The 24,227-nt window shown below is 36.3% G+C and overlaps 1 protein-coding gene and 1 pseudogene across 2 annotated transcripts in view; both read right to left on the bottom strand.

The window, feature by feature from the left end:
- The window catches only part of NKAIN3 (sodium/potassium transporting ATPase interacting 3), an 831,085-nt gene that overhangs the window by 527,044 nt on the left and 279,814 nt on the right, over positions 1-24,227 (bottom strand). The gene's annotated exons all lie outside the window — the stretch shown is intronic.
- LOC122736013 lies at positions 16,181-17,745 on the bottom strand (annotated as a pseudogene).

The following is a 24,227-nucleotide window of genomic DNA, read 5'->3' as shown; positions in this document are numbered from 1 at the left end:
TAACTTGAAATAATTAAGAAATAAATAAGAACCACCTCCAAAAAAGGGAGAGGTTCGATTTTAGTGGAATGTTATTGTCAGAAGTTGAATAACCAGAGGTAAAAATAAAATAGGATGCACAGGGATGCACTCCAGAACATAAATAAAGGAGAGCTCTGGTACAAAAATACATTAAAGTATAAAATATTGATAAAGGCTATGTAATAAACAATACAGTTAGAGGGCCAGCTATAAAGACAATGAGGCATATGTTTTGATCTTGCTTCTGACACATTTCTCCTATGTAACCATGGACAAATTCATTTACCTTAATTTGCTACCTAAATGGAATTGCTATATCTGTCATTTTGGTAGAGGGACTTTCCACACAGGAAGTTCTCTATGCAGATGAAGTCTCAAGTCTAAACTCTGCTTCTCTACAGGCTGTACTCCCGAGTCTCTAGGCTTTCTCTACCTGCCAGAAAGCTCTTCACTCTGACAGCTCACTCCATCTCTAGACTTCTCACACTGGGAGTACTCTTTAATCTGCAACCTCTTCCTAAAATTGATTGATTCCTCCCAGACCCTCCATGGCTATGTCTTAATTCCTCTCCTGGCTGCATGTTTGACTCTCCAGATTTTCTTTATAATTTCTCCATGCAGGGTACCTTCACTTCTCCTCCACCTTCTTTCTTTCACGTATTCGCTTTTCCCATTACAATGTAAGCTCTTTGAAGGCAGGAACTGTCTTTGTTTCTGCTTGTATTTGGATTCCTAGCACATAGTACGGTGTCTGGCACACAGGAAGTACTTGACAAATACTAGTTGACTTGACATGACACCCCTTTTCCCTAAATAAACAGATATCTTAGAATCTGTGAGGACTAGGAGGGGTTTGGACCAGCAAGGCAGATTTATGTTACATCAAAGAGGGCTCCGGCTACTTGAAGAAACCAATGAACGAAGGACATCTATTCCTCTTCTCTCAACAACACTTAAGAATAGGCTGATAGCATCTCTCTTAATTATTTGATCTACATGGGTAAATACAACTTGCTTGTAGAAAAGAGACCTTGACTTCCAATAGTCCCTTCTGACTCTCCTCAACCCAATCCTAATAACAATAAACTATATTAATTTCAGGGCTAAGCTCAGTCATAGTAAAATGTCAGATTCACTACTGTCTTTTAAATTTTTTATCTAACTACTTGTTAATCTCTAATATTCCTTAATATGAAGAACTAGGACTTTTATTCCAAAATTAGTGATAAAATATTTCAAAGACAAACAGCCAGTACTATAACAATTTGACCAATACTCGGGTAAAGCGAGCCAATCAACAAAGAAAACTATGACATCATAAGATAGGAGGGGAGGAATGGGCAGATGAGTGAAAGGTTACTGATTTAACTTATGGAGCACCTTTCTGGTCACCAACAAAAGAAATTAAAAGCATAGAAATGGGAGGCTGGGATGATTAGATAAATTTTATTTACCTGATTTTTAAATCTATAGTCAGGCCTCTTTATCTCACCTTTGTGGGGACAAATAGAAGTTGTGAATGAACATAATTTTACATTAATTATAACATTGCCATTGATTTTTGTGGTATAATATTTTCTTCTTTGCACACTTTCTTGGATCATACTTCATTTGATTACTAAGGGCTATGACTATACCTTTTGTATCTAAGAAATATTTGCCAGGGCAGCTAGGTGGTGCAGTGGATAGAGCACCAGCCCTGGAGTCAGGAGTACCTGAGTTCAAATCCAGCTTCAGACACTTAACACTTACTAGCTGTGTGACCCTGGGCAAGTCACTTAACCCCAATTGCCTCACTTAAAAAAAAAAGACAAAAAACAAAAAACAAAAACAAAAACAAGAAATTTTTGCCTCTGTCCTTTAGTTGGATACAACTTTAAGATTATATAGAACTGCTAACAAATTAGTTGCACAACAGACTCCATTAGATTATCCATTAGCAGAAACTGTGTAGTTAGAAAGTTACTGTCCAGGGTATAGGGAGCCAAGATGGTAGATTAGGAGAAGCCATGAGTTGAACTCTCCCAATATTCCCCTTTGAACAACCTTAAAATAACACCTTAAAGCAAGTTTTGAAACAGCAGAATCAAGAAAAAGTCAAGGTGAGATATTTTTTTTCTGGCTTAAGAAAACTTCAGATGTTGGTAGAAGAATACTATAACATCAGGGTCGGGAGCCTGTCTGATGCCTGCACATATGATAGTGGCAACAGCAGCTGCAGTAGTACCTTCAGGAGCTATCAGGCAAGAGATGATAAAAGGGTCATACAAAGTCAAAAAGAAAATAGGAAAATAGAAGAAAATATGAAATATCTCATCAGAATAAACAATTAACTAACCTGGAAAACATTGAAGAAAGACAATGTTATAACTATTAGACTCTCTGAAAGTCAAGATCAAAGAAAGGACCTAGACATCACATTTCAATAAATTATTAAGGAAAACTTCCCTGAAATCTTAGATCCATAGAGAAAAATAGAAATTGAAATAATCCACTGATAACCTCCTGAAAGAGATTCCAAAATAAAAGCCCCCAAGAATATTATAGCCAAATTCCAGAGTTTCCAGGTCAAAGAGAAAATGCTTCAAACAATCAAAAATAAACAATTAAAATAATGGAGCTACAGTTGGGAATCACACAAGATTCAGTGATTTTCACATTAAAGAGGGCTTGGAATATAATATTCCAAAAGCCAAAAGAGCTAGGATTTGAATAGGAATCACCTACCCAGCAAAACTGAGTATAATACTTCAGCAGGGAAAATGGACATTTAATGAAATAGAGTACTTTCAAATATTCCTGATGAAAACATGAGAGCTGAATAGAAAATTTCACTTTCAAACAGAAAATTCAAGAGAACCATAAAAAGGTAAACATGAAAGAGTAATCATAAAGGACTTAATAAAGTTAAACTGTTTAGATTCCTCTTTGTGAATGTAACACCAAATATCTTTATTGTTATTATTATTATTATTATTATTATTATTATTATTATTATTATTATTATGGCAGTTAAATAGAGTTCACATAGGGCATAGGTGTCAGTCAATTATGTTGTAATGATCTTCAAAAAATTAAGGTTTAAAAAAGAGATACATTGGAAGAAGGGGAAAGTGAGAGGTAGAATGGGGAACATTTTTTCTCACATAAAAGAGCAGCACAAGCAAAATCTTTTGCAATGGGGAAGAAAATAGGGATGATATTAGGTAATCCTTAAACCTCATTCCTATTGGATATAAACAATAAGTTTTCAGAAGAAAAAAATCAAAGCTATCTATAGTCATATAAAATGCTCTAAATCACTATTAATTAGAGAAAGGCAAATTAAAACAACTCTGAGGTACTACCTCACATATATCAGAAATGAAGAATGGTAGAGAAGATGAGGGCAAAATAGATATACCAGTGAACAGGTCCAACCTTTCTGGAGAACAAGTTGGAACTAGGTCCAAAAGGATTTAAAACTGCGCATACCATTTGACAAAGCAATACCATTACTAGGTCTGTATTCCAAAGAGATGAAAGAAACAGGAAAAGGACCTATGTGTACAAAAATATTTGTAGCCATTCTTTTTTTTTTTTTTAAGTGAGACAATTGGGGTTAAGTGACTTGCCCAGGGTCACACAGCTGGTAAGTGTTAAGTGTCTGAGGCCGTATTTGAACTCAGGTACTCCTGACTCCAGGGCCACTGCTCTATCCACTGCGCCACCTAGCTGCTCCTTGTAGCCATTCTTTTTGTGGTGGCAAAGAATTGGAAATTGAACAGATTCTCATCAACTGGGGAATGGCTGAACTAATTGCAGCATGTAATTATAATGGGGTACTGTTCTGCAATAGACATGACAAAAGGGTTCATTTCAGAAAGACATGGCAAGACTAATATGAACTGAGGCAAAGTGAAGTGAGAAGAACCAGAAGATCATTGTGCATAGTAACAGCAATATTGTAATGATGCTCATCTGTGAAAGATTTGGTTATTTTCATCTGTACAATTATCCATGACTATTCCAGAGAACTAATAATGAAAAAAGAATGCCATCCACCTCTAGAGAGAAATCTTATGAACTCTGACCACAAATCAAAGTCTAATTTTCTCACTTTTTAATTTTCCTTGCTTTTTAAAAAATGTGGCTAATATGGAAATATGTTTTGCATAATTTTACATGTATAATTGATATACTGCTTGCCTACTCAATGAAGTATGGGGGAGGGTGTTAAAGGGATGGACAGAATTGGAACTTAAAACCTAAAAAGAAAAGAATGTTAAAAATAATAAATTAAGATATAAAAACCAAAAAAAAAACTGTCCAGTTTTTCTTAAGAAGTCCAAGAAGCCAGAGTTTTTTGGGAAATTTGGAAATCATACACAATCTCTTTTCCAGCCAACATATACTAGTATTTATTTTCCAGCTTTCACATTCCATCTCCCACTTTCATGCATTTTTAGACACTTCCTTCATCTTTATCTCTGTCTTTCAGACTCTTTATCTTCTTTTGAGATAAGGCTCAGCACTGCTGTCAACTTCTTCTTGGAGTCTTCCTTGAACCCCTAGTTGAAGCTGTTCTCTGCCTTCTCAAATATTACTGATGCACTTTGTACAGACCTGTTTTTACTGAAGTAAAATTGAATTTATTTGGGAGAGATTGTTCAAATCTTCAGTGAGAACATTCATATCACAGATAAAGCAAATGATAAAATATCAAAGTTAGATTTATTGTTTTATTGATGCTTTACAGTTAAGAAAATTATGGAGACAATGTTCATAATTCAGATTAAAGTTGAAAGTTTATACATTTTTTCCCTAGAGAGTCAGCTACTAAAGATTACCAGCACACAAATCCCCACATATAATAAACTTCAGTATACATGTGATTCTTCCCAATTGTCCCCATTGCTGCAAGAATGTAAACTTCTTGAAGGCAGGGGTGATTTTCTTTTTACTTTTGCATCTACAGTATCAAGCATAATACCTTGTACATATAGGTACTTCAAATTTATTGAGTTGTATTGAATTGATCTAGAAAATACCCTTAAATGGAAAGCAACCTGGTACAAATTTGGTTTCTTTTATGCCCAAAGGGCAATAAAACTCCACATAACCTTTGATCCATCAATACTGCTACTAGATTTGTATCTCAAATGCATGATTAAAAAGGGAAAAGGGGGCAAAAAGATGGGCACCTAGGTGGTGCAGTGGATAAAGCATTGGCCCTAGATTCAGGAGGACCTGCCTGAATTCAAATCCGGCTTCAGACACATGACAGTAGCTGTATGACCTTGGGCAAGTCACTTAACCCTCATTGCCCTGCAAAAAAAAAAAAAAAGGAAAAGGAAAAGGACCTACATGTACAAAAATATTTATAGCAGTTCTTTTTGTGGCAGAAAAAATTGGAAATTGAAGGGATGATTATCAATTGAGAAATGACTGAACAAGTTGTGGTATATGAATATAACAGAATACTATTGTGCAATAAGAAATGATGAGCAGATTTCAGAAAAACACAGAAAGACTTACATGTACTGATGCAAAGTGAAATAAGCAGAACCAGGAGAACATTGTACATAGTAACAGAAGTATCATTCAATGCTCAACTATGAATGACTTAACTCTTCTCACCAATTCAATAATCTAAGACAATTTTAGAGGACTAAAGATGGAAAATTCTATCCAGAGAAAGAACTGATGGATTCTGAAAGCAGATTGAGGGATACTATTTTCACTTTACTAATTAATGTTTTTTTTTTCTTTTGATCTGTCTCTTCTTTCACAACATGACTAATATTGAAATATGTTTTACATGATTGCACATATATACCCTATATCAAATTGCTTAGTATTTTAGGGAGAAGGGAGGGGAGGGAAGGGAAGGAAGGAGGGAGAAGAATTTACAACTCAATTTTTTAAATGAATCTTTAAAATTGTCTTTATATGTAATTGTAAAAATAAAATACTATTTTAAAAAGAGTGATCTCTTCACTGATGTTAGGATGTTTTCCAGAGAATGAAATAATTTGTTCTCAATATTTTAAAAAATGTTTTATTTTTTCCCAATTACATGTTAAAATAATTTTTTACCATTTGGGTTTTTTTTTTGTTTTGAGTTCCAAATTCTATCCTTCCCTCTCTCCACCCCCTCCCTCTTCCTGAGATTGTAAGCAATCTGATATAGGTTATACATGTTGAATCATCTCAATAGTTTTTGCTTAGGTTTACAGTGAGATGGCCTAGATGCTAGTCACAAACTTGAATGAATCAGAAAGGAAGCTTACTTGATCCTCCTGGAAGAGCTCTCTATTACACGTAGATGCTCAGCAACGCTGATAGTCCAGATACTATCAAATAATCAATATTTTTGATGAGACCCATCATCCTCATTGGATTCCTAGTTTAGAAGTATGAAAGTAGGGGCAGCTAGGTGGCACAGTGGATAGAGCACTGGCCCTGGAGTCAGGAGTACCTGAGTTCAAATCCAGCCTCAGACACTTAACACTTACTAGCTGTGTAACCCTGGGCAAGTCACTCAACCCCAATTGCCTCACTAAAAAAATTTTTTTTAAATTAAAAAAAAAAGAAGAAGTATGAAAGTAGTTGGACTTTTAAACAGATAAAGAAGGTTAATATTTTCTTTCTCAGGTAAAAATAAGGGTATTCCAGTGATGTTTAATATCAGTAAAAAGTTACTACAATGAGTGTAAAATAGAACTAAACTTCTTGAGGGCAGGTATTATTGTAACTTTTATCTTTGTATCCTTATGCCTAGTACAGTGTTTGGAATATAGTAGGCACTTATTGTCTATTGGATTAAATGTTGCAAAAAGAATAATCTAAGAGCTCCTAGTAGGCCTCTTTGCCATTCATTATATTATATCACCAACCTGAAAGTTACAGTGTTAGGGGGAGAAGTGACCTCATTTGGATTTTTCCTTTTTACAGACTTCAGAAGAAAAGATTGAGTCATCACACTGGCTATGACACTGATGACTTTGGTCAATGAGTCTAAAGGAAAGTTCATCCTTGCTGATTATTTTACTTTGCCAGCATTGAGTCATTTATTAGAGGCTTAGAGGCACTGTTTCCTCTATTAGTCAAAATTTATAAGACATTAGTGGCAAACACACACCACAAGAATTGTTATTTATTTTTTTATGGTAGGTCATTTCAAGCACAGTATGATTGCAAAGGCATTTTGGGATGTTTCTATGACTTTTACTTTGTAACTGCTAGATGTCTATTCTTCCCCAAGTAATAGAACCCTCAGCATTACTGCAATAGAATGATATTATATCATATCAGAAGCCCCAGGAGCACTATTTCCAGGTAGGAATCATAATTAATGATTTTTTAAATTTGGATTAAACAGCTACAAATAATCCTTCCTTCTCATATGCATGTTACCTACTGAATTGGAAAAGTAGAACCAATGGTAATTCCTTAGTATAATCTGAATTTTCCACTCATATTTGACTGAATTAGTAAGACTGGGAGGGTAACAAAAAAGAGTTATAAGCTTTTTGAGCAAAGTATTAAGAACATAAATGAGCATGGAGAGATTTTTAAAATGTGCCTGTTTCTCTTCTGAGGGCATGTAAGAATTGCCTCATTATTAGATCATGTGGTAGAAATGAGACACCAATAAATCACACTCAGTGGGTATACTTGAAGGCCTAGCAGTCAGACAGAGGCATCCCAGGATTTGGTAGAGGCAGCTAGGTGGTGCAATGCATAGAGTACAAGATGGAGTTGGGAAGACCTGACTTCAAATCACTGCCTCAGATACTTACTAGCTGTGTGACTCTGGGCAAGTCATTTAACCTCTGCCTCAGTTTTCTCATCTGTAAAATAGGGATAATAATAGCATCTCCCTTCTAAGGTTGTTGACTGAATCAAATGAGATAACATATGTAAAGAGCTTCATAAACTACAAAGAGTTATATAAATGTAAACTATTTAGATTGCTATCTTTATTAATATTACTATTATTGATAGATGTGAGAAAGATTAAGTGTATTTGCTTAAAGAACCTCACAGAGATCCTAAGGTAGGGAGTGTTAGTGAAAATGTTAGTGTTTTAAATTTATTGCCATGAGATTTGGAATTTCATTAAGAATTCAAGGAAGTCAGGAGGTTCTGAGTATGAATGAATCACTGGAAAAGATTCCAATATATTCTAGCCAAAACTGATTCTATAATGACCAAAATAAGATTGACAAGTCATGTAATATCCATTACCTTACCAAATGCTATTCCCTTTTAATTAAATAACAAAAACCAAGGCATTAGAATTGGCTAGGGAGAAAGAAATTCCAATTCTTGTTTAGAAATATTAAGGCATAGAGACGATAAGATATTTTCTTGCCAACTCTCTGAAGGGATGCTTCTATATTCAAGGTCAGTTTCTCTGTTATTTTGGATGTCATACCTTATATAGGCCCTTGTATAGAAGCTATGTAGACTTAGCTTTCCTCCATCCAATGGAAACCACATGTCATCAAGAATTCCTTATTTGTCACGAGATTATAATCTCTACTATTGACTAAACCTTTAATCCTTCAGAATCATTGATCTTCATTCTCCCATGCCCTTTATATAATCTGTTTCTGAATTATGTTGCATTAGTCTTATACATTTTATTTTAGTATTCTGTATTATAGAGGCAAGGATGGGCCAGTCACATGATAGAATCAGGGGTGAAGGTAACCTATGAATAGTATATATGTTCCCCTAGAATCCATATAACACAAAGAGAATATGAAGAAAGCCATTGGTACATTAAATACACATTTCTTCCCCTACCCCAGACATGTCAAAATATGGGACAACATGGATGAGATGAATGATAGTCATACAAGATGGATAGGCAGGAATGGGATATATTTTGCATCACTGCCTAAAATAACCCTATTAATTCTATCATAGATCCATTGTAACACTGAAGCACACTGTATTTAATAATCTCCATTGAAGTATTTTGCATTTAAAACTCTTATAATAGCCTATATAGATTAAACCAAGGTCTTTGTTCACAGTGAGCCAAATGTCTGCTCCTTCTGTAGTTTTTTGTATTTTTAAGAACATAAGGATTAAAGAAAGAATGAATGAAAAGACATTTAATAATTGCTTACTATTTGTCAGGCACTATGCTAAAAGCTAGAGATCCAAATATAAACACAAAGATAGTTTCTCCAGAAAAGGAGCTTATGTATATATAACAGGGGAAGATAATAATTACCACTTACATCTATATAGCACTTGAAGAGTAGGAAAGAGCATGTAAATTGTGTCAATTGTCAATACATTCTTTATATTTAAAAATAATTTCATTATAATTTATGCAAATGCACTTTAAATAAAAATAATTATAAGCGGACATAATTTTTTTGTAATTTTTTTACCTACTATGTTTAATATGTACAAATACACCATTATTTGACATAGCTCGGTTTTTCGAAGTATCTTAGAATTTACTCATATCATCACATCTGATCCTCAGAACAATCCTATAAGGTATATGACATTATCCTTATTTTATAGATGAGGAAACTAAAGCTGAGAAAATTTAAACGGCTTGCTGAGGCTTACATAGCTAGTATCTAAATACAGGATTTTAACTCAGGTCTTCCTGACTCAAAGTTCAATTCTCTATCCACAATGCCACTTAGCTGCGTAAGCTATGTTGACCACACATATAGAGGAGTGATAGCCCCAAAGGAGTATTTTAATTTGGGAAGTCACAGAGTTGGTGAGTGGATTCATAGGCAATGGCTGACATATCCTTTCCAGGAATGATAGTGCTCTTTATGATTATTATTCCTAAGACAAAGGGGGGAGTGGGGAGGGAAAAAGGCATGTGGCAGAAGAAAAAAACATGGAAAAGGCCAGAATGAATCATGATATATTTGGGTACACCTGAAAATAGTAAAATCTCACCAATAAGGGACACAGGGACACACTGCATGGATTGATGTGCTAAACGAAAGGTAGAATGGAGTGGCATGGCTTGAGGACCTTATGGGTGAGCATATCTAACTCCCTCATTGTACAGATAAGGAATCATAGACCCAAAGTGGTTCAATGACTTGCCCAAGGTATATGGGTAAAAGGTAGCAGAGCATGCATTTGTATCCAAGTCTTCTTCCCTCTAAATTGAATGCTACTTCTTTCTTTTTTCTTTCTTTCTTTTTTTGGTGAGGCAATTGGGGTCAAGTGACTTGCCTATGGTCACAAGCTGGTAAGGGTCAAGTGTCTGAGGCCAGATTTGAACTCAGGTCCTCCTTACTCCAGGGCCAGTGCTCTATCCACTGTGCCACCTAGCTGCCCCAGAATGCTACTTCTATGACACCTTATTCCCTAATAAATTTATATCAGTGATTTCATTTAGTTTACTTGTGCAATTAAAAATGGTTAAGTTCATTTACTCTTAGTAAAAAAAGAAGTGTGTTAATGAAGCTACAGAAAGTCTCACCTTTCACCATTTGCTACTTTGGAGCTTAATCATTTGCCACTGCCTAATTAATACCTGTATCTCACTTCCAACTTTATTTGACTTTATACACCAATAAGTAGATCCAAACAGATAAGTGATGGCATATGTAGTATCTAAGTTTGGAACACTTTCTTATACCTAGCTTAGCAAGTATCCAGTATGGAACAATTTTAAACTTCTAAAAGGTCCATGCCAACATCATAATGATTGTTATCATGAATTTCCAAGAAAATGATCTTATTAGAGTAGATGAAGTATCAAGGAGAGAAGGGAAGGGACAAGAGCAATTTAATGACATTTCCTTTTCTGTTAGCACTGAATTTTAGAATCATAGAGTTGGAAAGGCTAGTCCAACTCCCTTTTCAAAGTGAGGAAATTGAAGCATAGAGTTTTCTGGTCAAGATCAGTTGTTCAATGATATAATCAGTTTTTTACTCTGTTAAGGAAAAGCTACTTTTGTAGTACTCAGAAACATAGAGGAGAATGAAGGGGAGAAATTGTAAGATGAACATTTACTTTTTCAACTTCTCTTCAGTGGAAGAAACACCATCATTGATAGTAACAATCATTTTTGGAACTCAGACAATAACTTTTCTTGTTCTGGTGAAATGTACTGATATTAAAAAAGGCAACAGTACAAATTTCCTCAGGTAGGTGGGATTTTTTGAGCTACCAGGTCATCTAAGTATTATAATTAAGCCCTTTTAAATTTTAAGATGGAAGGCAAGATTGTAGCTATTTAAATATTTAATTAATGGTTATTACCACTAGCATATTCGTTTTAGTTTAAATTTATGATACAGTAGAGTTATGTTTTTACATGCTGTATATACTTTATGGTACATTGGGGCCCCTTCCATAATAACATGCATATTACATTTATGCTTATTTTATTGGACTTGGAATAGAATTCTTCTGGTTTAAATGATTTCAGAGGACTAAGCTTGCATTTTTGTTTTTATGTCATGTTGTTGAACGTACCTATATTTCATTTGCTGTCAAGTCCTTGAACGGGAATGTAATACCAATTTTAACACTGTCCGTTCCAACTAATGATGTGCTTTCAGAGAAAATCACAGGATAAAGGAGGACTAACCCTAATGCTTTAGAGGAGAATGTAAAGTATCAGATGCTCCTGATTTTCCATGTTGCCTGATGATGATCATCTTAAGGTTATTTAATTCAATATATTTTAGGTAATGGGAAAATATCTCTGAGTTGAAAGGTATAAATTAGGGCCCCAACACTCTCCGCTCCATGCTACAATTGAGTTTCTATTTGTAGTATGTTTTATCTTTGTTGGAATCACAGTCTAAAGGAGTGGAGTGTAGGAATTTAGGATTAGGCTACATGAAGCATACTCTTTTAAGGGATAAATTTATCTTGAGTGACCTACCTAAGGGTTTTGTATATGTCATCAATATGGAGTAAGTATCATACTGGCAAACACTTGTATTCAACCCTAAAAATGCATTCCCAATATACATGAAAAGACCACAAATATGTCATAAGCTTTTTAAAGGATAGAGGCTGGAGGTGTGCTTCCACTGATATTAAGAACTCCTGGAAGAAGAAACTCCTTGTACTAATATAGGAATACCTATTCTTGAATTGTAATCTTCAAGAGTTTCCCAGAATACTGAGAAGTGACTTATCCAGCATCACACAGTCAATATATGTCAGAAGCAGGTCTTGAACCCAGGTTTACCTTGACTCTGAATGCTCTCATTTTCTAGCCACTCTATCATAGTCTTCTCTTTTTAAACCATCTCTACATATTTGATTATTTGGTTTGTTATTTAAATGTAAGATGTTTTGTCCAGTAATCAATAAATGGACATTGTACCTCAGAAACCTAATGATTTTCACTCTTGATATGTTCTCTACAAATTAAATCAGAAGAAAGAAAGTTGTGGCTAAAAGTAAGGATTCTTCTTAGGGAAGAGAAAAAAGGATTGTATTATTCCTTCCAACTGTTGTTAGAGTGAATAGATACAAAGGTAACTTCAATCATCTTTTCATAAAATTCTTGCCTACTATATGTCGTAATGCTAATAAAAGAGAACTTGGATTCCACTTGGGAGGATTGCCAGGGTTCATGGACAAGAGTCACATGTGATGACAAGACATTAGGGGCAGCTAGGTTCAGTGTATAAAGCCCCAGCCCTGGATTCAGGAGGACCTGAGTTCAAATAAGGCCTCATACACTTGACACTTTCTAGCTGTGTGATCCTGGGCAAGTCACTTAACCCTCATTACCCCACAAAAAAGACATTAATGGATTTTTATCATTGGTAATTGTGATGATGTTTGTGAAATCACAGGTACAGGGTAGTACTGAAATATTTAATAAGCTTTTTGATACTTCATTCAGATTTAAAAAAATAAATCCATAAGTAAAAAACAAAGGGATGGATTTCATTCACAACACAATGGTAACAGTCCTGACCACATCCAGAGACCCTGGTGTAAGCAGAATCAAGCTTTGCACTTGTATTTCTGTGAAAGAATATGAGAGATGTAATTAATGCTCTGGAATTTCTTCCTCTTCAAATTTTACTTATTCTGCAGTTGTTGTATGAATTTCTTGTTTTATTTAAGTAATTTCTCTCTGATTAGTATGCATTTATGGAACTAAAGTAATTATGTTGAATTACTACATATCGAGAGTTTAAAATATACTAATTATACATTTGCAACTTATAATTGTAGTATAAATCTGATGTTATACTATTTACACTGTGTATGATAATGGCTGTTACATATTATTAGATGTAAGTTGGGATGCTGGGTAGTATTGATCTAAATAAACCACTTAGTCCATAAAATTGTTAGCATTTGGACATTCTGAAAGTGCTATAAAGTGATCTCTTAAAATTTTTAATCTAAAAATCCTGTATATTATCTTCCTTTAAAATGCATTTTCAAAGGAGATAAAGTTTAATTTATGGTATTACATGAGAAAACAATAACCACTTTCATATTCTAAATTCAGAGCAGTTAAGAGGATAGGAGCCTGAACTTAATTCACACAGCTTAGAGTTGCAGCTACAGTGTCTACTGACCTTTGTACAAATATAATCTGAGCCCCGGTTTCTCCTCTATAAATGTTAACATTAATACTTGCCTGGGTAGCCTCACAAGGCTGTTGTGAGAATTAAATAAGATAATGTCTGTAAAGCACTTTGTGAATGGTAAAGTGCTATATAAATGTCACCTATTATTTATTATTACTATGTCTGTGAAAGCATTTTGAGAACTGAGTGGCATAAAATATGAGATGCTATTAAGCTCCTAACAGAATTCTGTCAATTGAACATTTGAATATATATATTTGTAGTCCCAAATATTTTTTTTTTGCAAAGAAACACAAACTTGTACTGGGTTGCACTATAAAAAAGTAGATATGATGTGAATTTATTACCATTACAAGGCAAATGTAACCACATTTAATGTTTAGACCTGTGAACTAAACTTTTTTTTTCCAAAAAGCATTACCCCTCGATTTTCCATAGTCTGTAGAAAGACAAAGAAGAAAAAATCCCTGCCCTCAAGAAGTTTATATTCTATCTGGGGAAACAGAACTTATACATATAATTAAATGTAAATAATAAACATAGTAAATGCAAAGTAATTCACTTGCAACTGGGAGAACGCCACAGGCTTCCTATAGAAGGTGGCATTTGAGCTAAGCTTTGAAAAAAGATGGAGATTCAACCAATTACATAATAAATCAACAAATATATATATTTAGCTCTTGATGTGCTAGGTACCATGCTAAGTGCTAGGAATACAAAGTACAGCTAGGTCCAGATTAGTGAGAATAATGAATCCTTTGAAGAGGTTGCATTATCTAATCTGTCATCCATCTTTCCATTGACTGGAACCAATTATCATTTTTTTAACATAATTATAACTTCAATTGTCCAAATTTGAATATATGGAATCACATCATAGATTTCAATATTTGCACTAAATTATTTGTAAAACCAAAAACAGTCTCTGCCCTCAAGGTGTTTGTATTTTAACTAATGAGGCAACATGTCCATATATGTATAAGAACTGAAATTTAAATATGCCTATAGGAATTCAAACACATTGTTATTAATTAATGGCCACAGATTATTTTAAGGAATTGGGATTGTTTTATTTTAAATAAATAAGTGTTTTTCCTTGTCAATACAAATTAAAAAGAAAACTCCAAATAATAAATTTTGCAATTATTCTTTCTTAGTATTGAGCCCTGACTGATATTTATGATATATTAAAAATATGTAAGCACTAGATTTAGACTTGGCTTGGATTCTAAAATCAGTTCTGACACTTGCATGACCTCTGACAAATAATCTTGGATGATAGGCCTCAGAGCTGGAATAGACATCAAAAATCATCTACTCCCAAGAATCTCCATTTTACAGAGGAGCAGACTAACACCAAAGAGGATAACCAACTAAGCCAAGGTCACATAGGTTGTCAATGGCCAGTCCAAAATTCAAATCCAGGTCTTCTGATTCCAAATGCTGGACTCTTTTTCACTATCCTTTTTTTGGTCTATTTCATGATAAATATAATAGTAATAAATAATAATCATTATTTATTAATAAAATGCTAATTAATAATAACAGTGTGGACTAGCAAGGCTAGTATTTATATAGTACTTGAGGCTTGCAAAGTTCTTTCCTTATGCCATTGGAAGTATTAGATTAGGTCATTGCTAGAATTAAAAGACTTGTGTATTTCATATTTGTAAACCATAAAGTTCTATGTAAATATATTACAGTTATTGTGGTTACAGAACTTTATGGTCTATCAAATATATATTTAAGTATTGCTATTTCACACACAAAGACCCACACTCACATATTCACATATTCCAAATAACATAATTTAGAATTCTTAGCAGCAAAGGAAATTTTGCAAGAATTGATTTTATACCCTGGTCTTGATGTCATAATATACTCTCTTTGACTTGAGCTTTCCTTTCCTAAGGCAAACAATTTCTATCCTTTGTACTTTTCCCAACTGACCTATAAAACTTGACTCCTTGTATCTCTGCTATGGCCTCAGAGAAGTCTTCTTTTTCCAAATCTTTCAACATCTTCCCCTGGTTCTGCATCTTCAGAACAAAGCAGAATTATACAGATGATGAAGACATTTCTCTGCACAGAAGCCTGGAAGGACTATCCCCATATTTCACATAGCAAGCTTGGAAAGGATTTTACCAGTGAAGACACTTTCAGAAAATTTCCCCCAAAATTATTTTTTAACAACAACTTATATCTAAAGTTTTCCTAGATATTCAAATCTGTCTCCACACAAGCCAATACTTTGACAAATAAGCATTTCCCTGAAGGGTCATAAAACTTTTCTTTTCTTTTTTTTTTTTTTTACAGAACTTGGGTTTTCATTAGTGTGTGTTCATAACCATTATAAAAGGGAAAGTTTAGAGGCCACAGAGATGAAAATACAAAGTCCCTACCCTCAGGGAGCTTACATTTCTTTTGTACTAAAGAGGAATTCAGAATAAGCTAATAGAAATTTTGCAGTACACCATAAATTCTTTCTGATTAAGCAAGAAACTGCATATTTGTTGTTTGCTTTTGTTTTTGTATCCCTGGTGGTTAGCATAGCATCTTGTTCATATTGGATACTAAGAAATGTTTGTTGACTTGATTTTTTTTTATTTTTAAAGTTGTTTTTATTAAATAACCGATTTATAAAGTCAGATCAGTGCAGTGACTTATCGGGGGAATATGGAATTAGTGCTTATATCACAACAGTTCCCCTCAGTCACATCTTGATCTACAGTATTCGAAGAGAAGGGCAAGGCAGTGCACTAAACACAACACAAATCTCAACAGGGCTTGGTTTAAGTACAACCCCCTAGCTCCCATCTGCCCTTTTCTCTCCACAACTTTAAATGACATGTTCATGGGCTAGAGTTCCCACCCAAGTGGGTAAGACAGGGGTTCTGTGGTTTCCATTTCTAACATCATTAAGTGCCCCCTCCTCTGCCCCCACTAACCTATTTAGGATAAAACTGACTTTGGGAGAGGTCAAAAAATAACCATGATCAAAACAAGTTTGGGGTAGGGAGGAACTGACACAGACGGAGGGAAAATAAGTGGATTCAACTCCATAAAAATGCTACTGGAGAGGGAAAGAGGGCCTCGAGGAGCTGAAGTTCTGCAGCAGACCAGAGGGATAAGCTAAGGGAGGACATAATGATACCAATGCTGTTTAGTGCTGCTGTGTCTCCTGCCCTGGAGAAGTCCCTGGGTACTGAGACTGGATTCTCCTACTGGAGCCATGTTGGCCATGGCTATCCCCAAATGCAGTCAGAGAGTGCTCTCTAGTGTGTTGTAGTTATCCTTAAAACTCTTCAGCTCTAGGAAGTGCTTGGCTCTTTTACTCTTTTGGCTGGAGGGCAGATAGGTGACTTGGATAGTTGTTGGGGAGGAAACTTCAGGAGACTACGTTAGATCCTTAGCTGCTGACTGGTGCTGCCCCTGGGAACTCCCACCACTGGCTTTGACAACTCACGCGGCAGCCAGTTCACTCAGTGCTTCCTGATAGTGTAGATATTCAGCCTGGCCAAAGACGCCAGTTCCATATCTAGCTGTCTCATAGCCATCTAGCAGGGTATCAATGAGAGCTTTTCGGACACCCTTAAAGGGGGTACTTGTGTTTCGAAGCTCCAGAAGATAGGATCGGAAGTTCTTGCCCATCAGGGAACGAGGATGCCGGCCTTCTGGAATGGAATGGGATCTCAGAGGCACGAATGGCATCCAATGCTTTCATCCTATACAGGTAGTTGTAGCAATGTTGATTTTCTGGTGTCTCCAGCTGCAAAAGTCTGGCATCATCCTCTTCAAGAAGCTGGGGTTCATACTTTACATCCTGGACCTTGGATAGTCTGATGTCAATCTCTTCCTTCAAATCCTTGGGAGCGTTGTGCCCCACGGGGACGTGAGGGCCCCGGCGAGACTTCATAGCAAAACGCATGATCTGCCTCTTCACAAAAATGAACAACAGCACAAATACCAAGGTCCCGTAGGCCATCACCAGCACGACATTCACTCCGGACAACCAGTTACTGCTAGACCCCATGGCTTCCCCCCAGCTTCGTTAGCTTGGGTTCCTTAGTAGCGACGGCCCCAGGGGTCCTTGGTAGTCCTTGGCCATTTCCTTATGGGGGAAGCCAAAGCCGGGCCCGGTCAGAAAACATGGCGGCCAAGGAAGGGTTGTTGACTTGATTTTAAGAGGCAGTAATCGAGAGACAGGTCTTCCAGGCAAAGGAAGTGCCGTAAACAATGACCAGAAAGCATTAGGTGTTTTGGGGAAGAGTTTAGTTTCATGGTAGTGTATGTGTATTGGCATAGTGAGAATGAAAATTGGAACAGTATATTAGAACCAGCTAGTGAATGAGTTTAAATGATAAAATAAGTATTTTGTATTTCCTTTAGCAGACAATAGAGACCTTTTCAAGACTTTCAAGAAAAGGAGAGAGAGACAAGATCAAAATTATACTTTGGGAACATTTTTCTGACTGTAGGCTATTGGATGGAAGACAAAATGCAGTAAATATTAATATGACTATTTTGGAAGTTACTATAATAATCTAAGTGGATGGTAAAAAAGCCCAAATTACAAAGAAAACAAATATTAGGGAAGGTGGGTGAGTATCAATGGGATTTGGAGAATAAGGGAAAAGAAGGAATCAAAGATGACTAAATAGCATCACTGGGAACATATTCCTATTATCAGAAAGAACAAGGTATTCAGGAAAAGAAGCTAGAATATAAGTTTCTTTAGTTCAGGGATTTTTTCCTTATTTTTTGTATCTTCAGCAACCACTATAATGCCTTCTTTATACATAGATAGCACTTAGGAAATGCTTGCTAAATTTAATTGGTAAAAGATGATTGGTTTATTTTTGGAAATGTTGGGTATAAGCCTGGAACTGTGAAGTATGTTAGAGGTCACATACTTGGTCCCTCTAATTTAAAGATGAAGAAACTGAGACCCAGGAAATTTAAGGGACTTTGTCAAGGTCATGCAGGAAATGTGTCAAAAACAGCACATCCTAGAAAAATATAAATAATAGTTTTGGGTTCAAAGTAGGTTTGTGTCTAGAAGTATAGATTCTTTTTCAGAGTTGAAAGGTAAACTTCTGGCTATGGATAAGATTGATGAGGTTGTATAGAGACAAAGAGTAAAAGAAAGAGTAGAAAGGAAGAAAGCATTTTGTAGAGCAGCATAGACTGGGTATTCTTCATTCTGTATACCTCCCCGCCTTTGTTTCTGACTCTTTAGGCTTTGCCACTATACCTCATCTCCCTTCCCCCTACTTTTCAGCATGTTTAAAGGAGGGAGCCAAAAAAGAAGGAAGAAGATATTGGGTGGAACATTGTCATAAAGAGGGCAGGAGGTTATGGGATCAAAGGCATTGATAAAGCAGTTAGCCTCAGACAAAGAGTAGTGACATTTCTACTTCTGGGACACAAGAAAAGGAGAAACTGCAGAGAAAATATAAGATCAAGTGGAAGTTGAAAGAATTCATGTTTGATAACTTCAATCTTAGTAAAGTAGGAGGCAATTATCTCACCTGGCTAAGTGAAGGGTATAGGCGTTGGATTAAGGGGTGAGGAAAGTTGAAGCAGTTTCGAATCACTGCTCTGATAAGTATAATAGGGAGACCCTACAAGATAGTTAAGATTATTGCCAACCAATAGTGAAAATCCCACTGAGATTAGATAGCAGTTGGGTAGCAGAAACATTCAGTGAAATTTCAGTATTTTCCCAAGCAATACTTGGCATTCAAGAAATGACTAGTGAAAGCTAGTCTAGCAACACAGTTCCATAGACTTAGAAGGAATATCGGAAACCACTTTTCAGTCTTTACCCAAATAAAATCCCTTCACTGATATCCCTTCATTGATTATCCATTATTTACTTCCAAAATTATGGTGATCTTTTTACTTCTCTGAGACAGCCTTTTCCTCTTTTAGATGGCATTATTGTAGAGTATTTTCATTGCATTTACCTGAAATTTAACAGAATATCAGAGCTAGAAGTGACCTGAAAGGTCATCTAATCTAACCCCTTTGTATTTTACCAAAGGAAACAGAGATTAAAAGATGGGAAGAAATCTGCAACTAGCATCTATGTCACATTATGGGTGGGTGAATGGAGGGGATAGATAACTGGCACTTAGGAAAACTTCATAGAGATAGTAGATTTTTATTTGTTTCTTAAAGAATGAACAAAAGTGGTAAGATAGAGACTGAATAAATAACTGAAGGGAAGGTAGGAATGTGAAAGGTGTCTTTGGAGAACCATAAATATTCTTTCCAATAAGCAAAAGGTGTGTTTTAGAAAGCAATGCAAGTCAATATAATTAGGAAGAGATATTGTACTCATTGTAGTCAAATGGTGAGTGACTTTGAATGCCAAGCTAAAAAGACTGAATTTAAATGCAGATGCAGGGGCGGGGCGGCTAGGTGATGCAGTGGATAAAGCACTGGCCCTGGAGTCAGGAGTAACTGAGTTCAAGTCCAGCCTCAGACACTTGACACTTACTAGCTGTGTGACCCTGGGCAAGTCACTTAACCCCAATTGCCTCACTAAAATACACACACACACACACACACACACACACACACACACACACACACACACACACATATATATATATATATAAATGTAGAGGCAATGGGAAGCCAATGAAGAATTATAAGTATGAAGGGATAAGATCAGAATTGTAGATGAGCAATCATAATCTGACATTGTGTATAAAATATATTGGATGTGGGAGATACTCAAAGCAATAAGACCAGTTAAAGGAACCTGATACAATAGTCTAAGAATGAAATGATGAAAGCCAGATATTCCTTTGAGGTTCCTGAAATTCACTTTATCTCAGGACCCAATGAAAAAGGAAAGGTTGATCTAGGTTTTACTTGAGATGTCTCCTTAAATCAGTATTTTGAACTAGTCTCCTAGGATTTGCCAAGTATGAATTTCCCTGTAGATTAAACCTCATGACTCCACTTCCAACTATAGTACAGTCCCTGGGCCTATTTCAATACAGACCTGAATTTCAGGAGCTAGATCAAAAAACAATTTGCCTACTGGAGCACGGAGTGTGGATCCTATGTAAAAAGCTATTCTTAACCTCCTCTCATTTTGCCCCACATTAATTTGCCTTCAAAAGCTTTCTCCCCTTCCAAACTCAAACAAAAGAACAACCAGTTGAGTCCCAGAGGTAATATTTATATATATATATAAGACTGATAAACATTAAGGCCAAATATATATAAGCAGATTCAGCAATAATTAGGGTCAGAAAATGTAGTGAAGTTTCTACAAAAATGCAACCTTTGCTACTTTTCTCATCTTGTTAATTTGACAGGGAAGTTCATCAACCTAAAGAGTAACAAGCTCTACTTTCAAGAGAAACATGCAAGTAAAAGTGCTATGTCTGTAAAACAGAAAAACAAATATGACCATCATCAACTCATGGACACTTAACTATGCCTCCCCACTTATTCAGCATAATAGACTAGATCCCACAGGACTACAAATGAAGCACTATTTTGCTGAAGATTCTGTGGGATAAGCTGGTGGTCTAGCTCTTTGGCTAGCAACAAAAATAGTAAGCATGAGATTGCCAATCCTGTTGTATTTGCTGGGTATCTACTTTTATGCCAAGCAGAGAGAAGTCAAGTCAACAAGCATTTATTTAGTGCAATGTGCAGACACAAGAAGTTCTGGGGATACAATGAAGAGCAAAAAGAATGGCAACCCCAAAAGCTCCAAATCTAATAAGGGTGGGAGGGGAACAACATGCAAATAACTATGTACAAACAATTCATAAACAGGATAAATTGAAAATAATCTCAGAGGGAAGACACTAGCATTTAAAAGAAATAAGAAATGCTTCTTGAAAAAGTGGGGATTTTAGCTGAAATTTGAAGGAATCTAGGGAATCCAAAAGGTGATGAAGAAGAGGGAGAGTTCAAGGCATAGGGGACAGCTAGTAAAAACACCCAATTGGATTAAGAAGTTTCTCATGAGAGGAAGAAGATCAGTGTTACTGGATCACAAATTATTTCAGGGGTAGTAAGGTATGAAGTCTGAAAAGGTAGGAAGGGGCTAGTTTATGAAGGATGTAAACAAAGGACTTTATATTTGATCCGGGAAGTGATTGGGAGTCACTGGACTTTATTGAATGGGGAGGGGAAAAGGTAGCCTGTTCAAATCTGTGCTTTAGAAAGATAACTTTTATACAAAATAACAGTAATATTGTGAGATGATCTGCTGTGAATGACCCAGTTATTTTCAGTAATGCAATGATCCAAGAAAACTCTAAAGGTCTTACGAAAAATGCAATCCATCTACAGAGAGAAAACTGATGACATCTGAATACAGATTGAAATATGAAAAAAAGACTTGGCTACCCTGATCAATACAATGATCCAAGATAATTCCAAAGGACTCATGAAAAAATGCTATGCACTTCCAGAGAGAGAACTGATGAAATGAGTGCACACTGAAGCATAGTTTTCTCACTTTTTTGCCTTTTTTTGTTTGATATGGCTAATATGCTTTTATTTTGCATGAATCCACACATATAATTGATATATTGTTTGCCTTCTCAGTAGGCAGGGCAGGAGTTAGAGGGAGGGAGAGAATCTGGAAGTCAAATTTTTTTTTTTTTAAATATGGCTTAAGTAGGTGGCAAGGATTGTCTGCTGAATGGGGTAAGAGAGGAGCTCAGTGTGGCACAGAACCAGCCTCAGGCAGGCCATGCCTCCAGAGCCTCTTAATGTTCAACATCAGTGGCTTCTTCTGAAACTCAGCTCAAGGACCATAGAGGGGGTCCAGTAGCTGGCCAGGGAGAAATTGTAGAGGGTCTCTGTTGGAGCAGAGGCAAGAGCACTGTGTTGTTATTCAGGGAGCAGACTCAAATGGCAGTGGCCCAGTGGAGGAGGGGCACAGGTACATCAAACTTTTGACCTTAGAGAATCAGATTTCAATCAGATTTCTACTTCCAGGTTAAATAGAAAGCATTACTATGGACACTTACAGGCTCAGCGGGCTGAGAATGTGCCTAAATTGTACCACCTGGGACCCCCTGAAGCTTGGGACAGTTCATCCTGGAAGCAGTGCCCCACTTTAAGAAGGAGTTAAAAGCCAAGAAATAGGTGGGCAGAATGAGCGGGCAGAGAAAGCAGCAGACCATCAAAAGTTTCCCTCAGAAGAAGATAACAAAGTAAAAGCTCCTACATCTAAAGCTTCCAAGAAAATTATGAATTGGTTTTAGGCCATGGAACTGCTTAAAAAGAACTTTGAAGATAAAATAAGAGAGGTAGAGGGAAAAGTAATACAGATAGGGGGGGAAATGGAAAAAGAAATGAGAGTGATATAGGAGGGTCATAAAAAAAAAAGTCAACAGCTTGAAAAGCCAAATTGACCAAATGGAAAAGGAGGTACATAGACTATCTGAAGAAAATCATTGCTTAAGAATTAGGATTGAGCAAATAGGGGCAGCTAGGTGGCGCATTGGATAAAGCACTGGCCCTGGATTCAGGAGTACCTGAGTTCAAATCCGGTCTCAGACATTTAACATGTACTAGCTGTGTGACCCTGGGCAAGTCACTTAACCCCCATTGCCCTGCAAAAACAAACAAACAAACAAAAAGCATTGAGCAAATAGAAGCCAATGACTTTATGAGAAATCAAGACACACTAAAGCAAATCCAAATGAATAAAAAAAGAGGGCGAGGGGCAGAGCCAAGATGGTGGAAGAAAGGTTGTGACTCTCCCAGCTCCAGAAAACCTTTCCACATATCTCCAAAAATAATGCAATAAGATAACACTTGGATTAGCATAACCCACATAAGAACAGAGACTTTTCCCACCAAAGACAGCTTAATTAGGTGACTGGGATCACCTGCTGTTCAGGCTGGAAGAGGAGCACAGCATGCAAAACAGGACCAGCCTCACAGCACTTGGAAAGCCTCAGAATCTTCAGTTGCTTCTTTTGAAGCTTGGTTTGTGGACCAGTGAGGGAGTCTAGCAGTTGGGGGGAATAGCTGTGGTCTCTGCTGGAACTGGGGAGGGGTGCCCAAATTCTGAGCCAACAAGAAATGCTGAGGTACAGCCATCCAGTGGGAAAAGGGGACAGGCACACCAAGCTTCTGACCATAGAGAATCAGATTTCAATCAGACTTCTGTTTCTGGGTCAAATAGAAAGTAGGCCATGGTTACTCACAGGCCAGGCTGGCTAAGAAAAAGCCCAATCACCCCCTTGGCTGAATTATAGCTCAGAACAATGTGTCCTGGAAGCAACACTACACTTTAAGAATGAGTTAAAAGACAAGAAAGAAGGGACCAAGATGAGTAAGCAGAAAAACAGCAGAACATCGAAAGCTGCTTTGGGGGCAAGCTAGACCAGAATACACCCTCTGAAGAAGATAATAACAATGTTAAAGCTCCTGAATCCGAAACTTGCAAAAGAAAAATGAACTGTTCTCAGGCCTTGGAAGCACTCAAAAGGGACTTGAAAGAGAAAGTAGGTGAAATAGAAGGAAGATTCGGAGAGGTGGAGGAAAGAATAGAAAGAGAAATGAGGGTGATGCAGGAAAGTCATGAGAAAAAAGTCAACATCTTGAAAAGCCAAATGGAAAAGGAGATACAAAGGTTCTCAGAAGAA

This window comes from Dromiciops gliroides, chromosome 1 (assembly GCF_019393635.1).
Source record: "Dromiciops gliroides isolate mDroGli1 chromosome 1, mDroGli1.pri, whole genome shotgun sequence".
Classification (NCBI taxonomy): Eukaryota; Metazoa; Chordata; class Mammalia; order Microbiotheria; family Microbiotheriidae; genus Dromiciops; species Dromiciops gliroides.
Note: the sequence above shows the minus strand (reverse complement) of the source record. Positions and strands in the feature narration are given on the sequence as shown.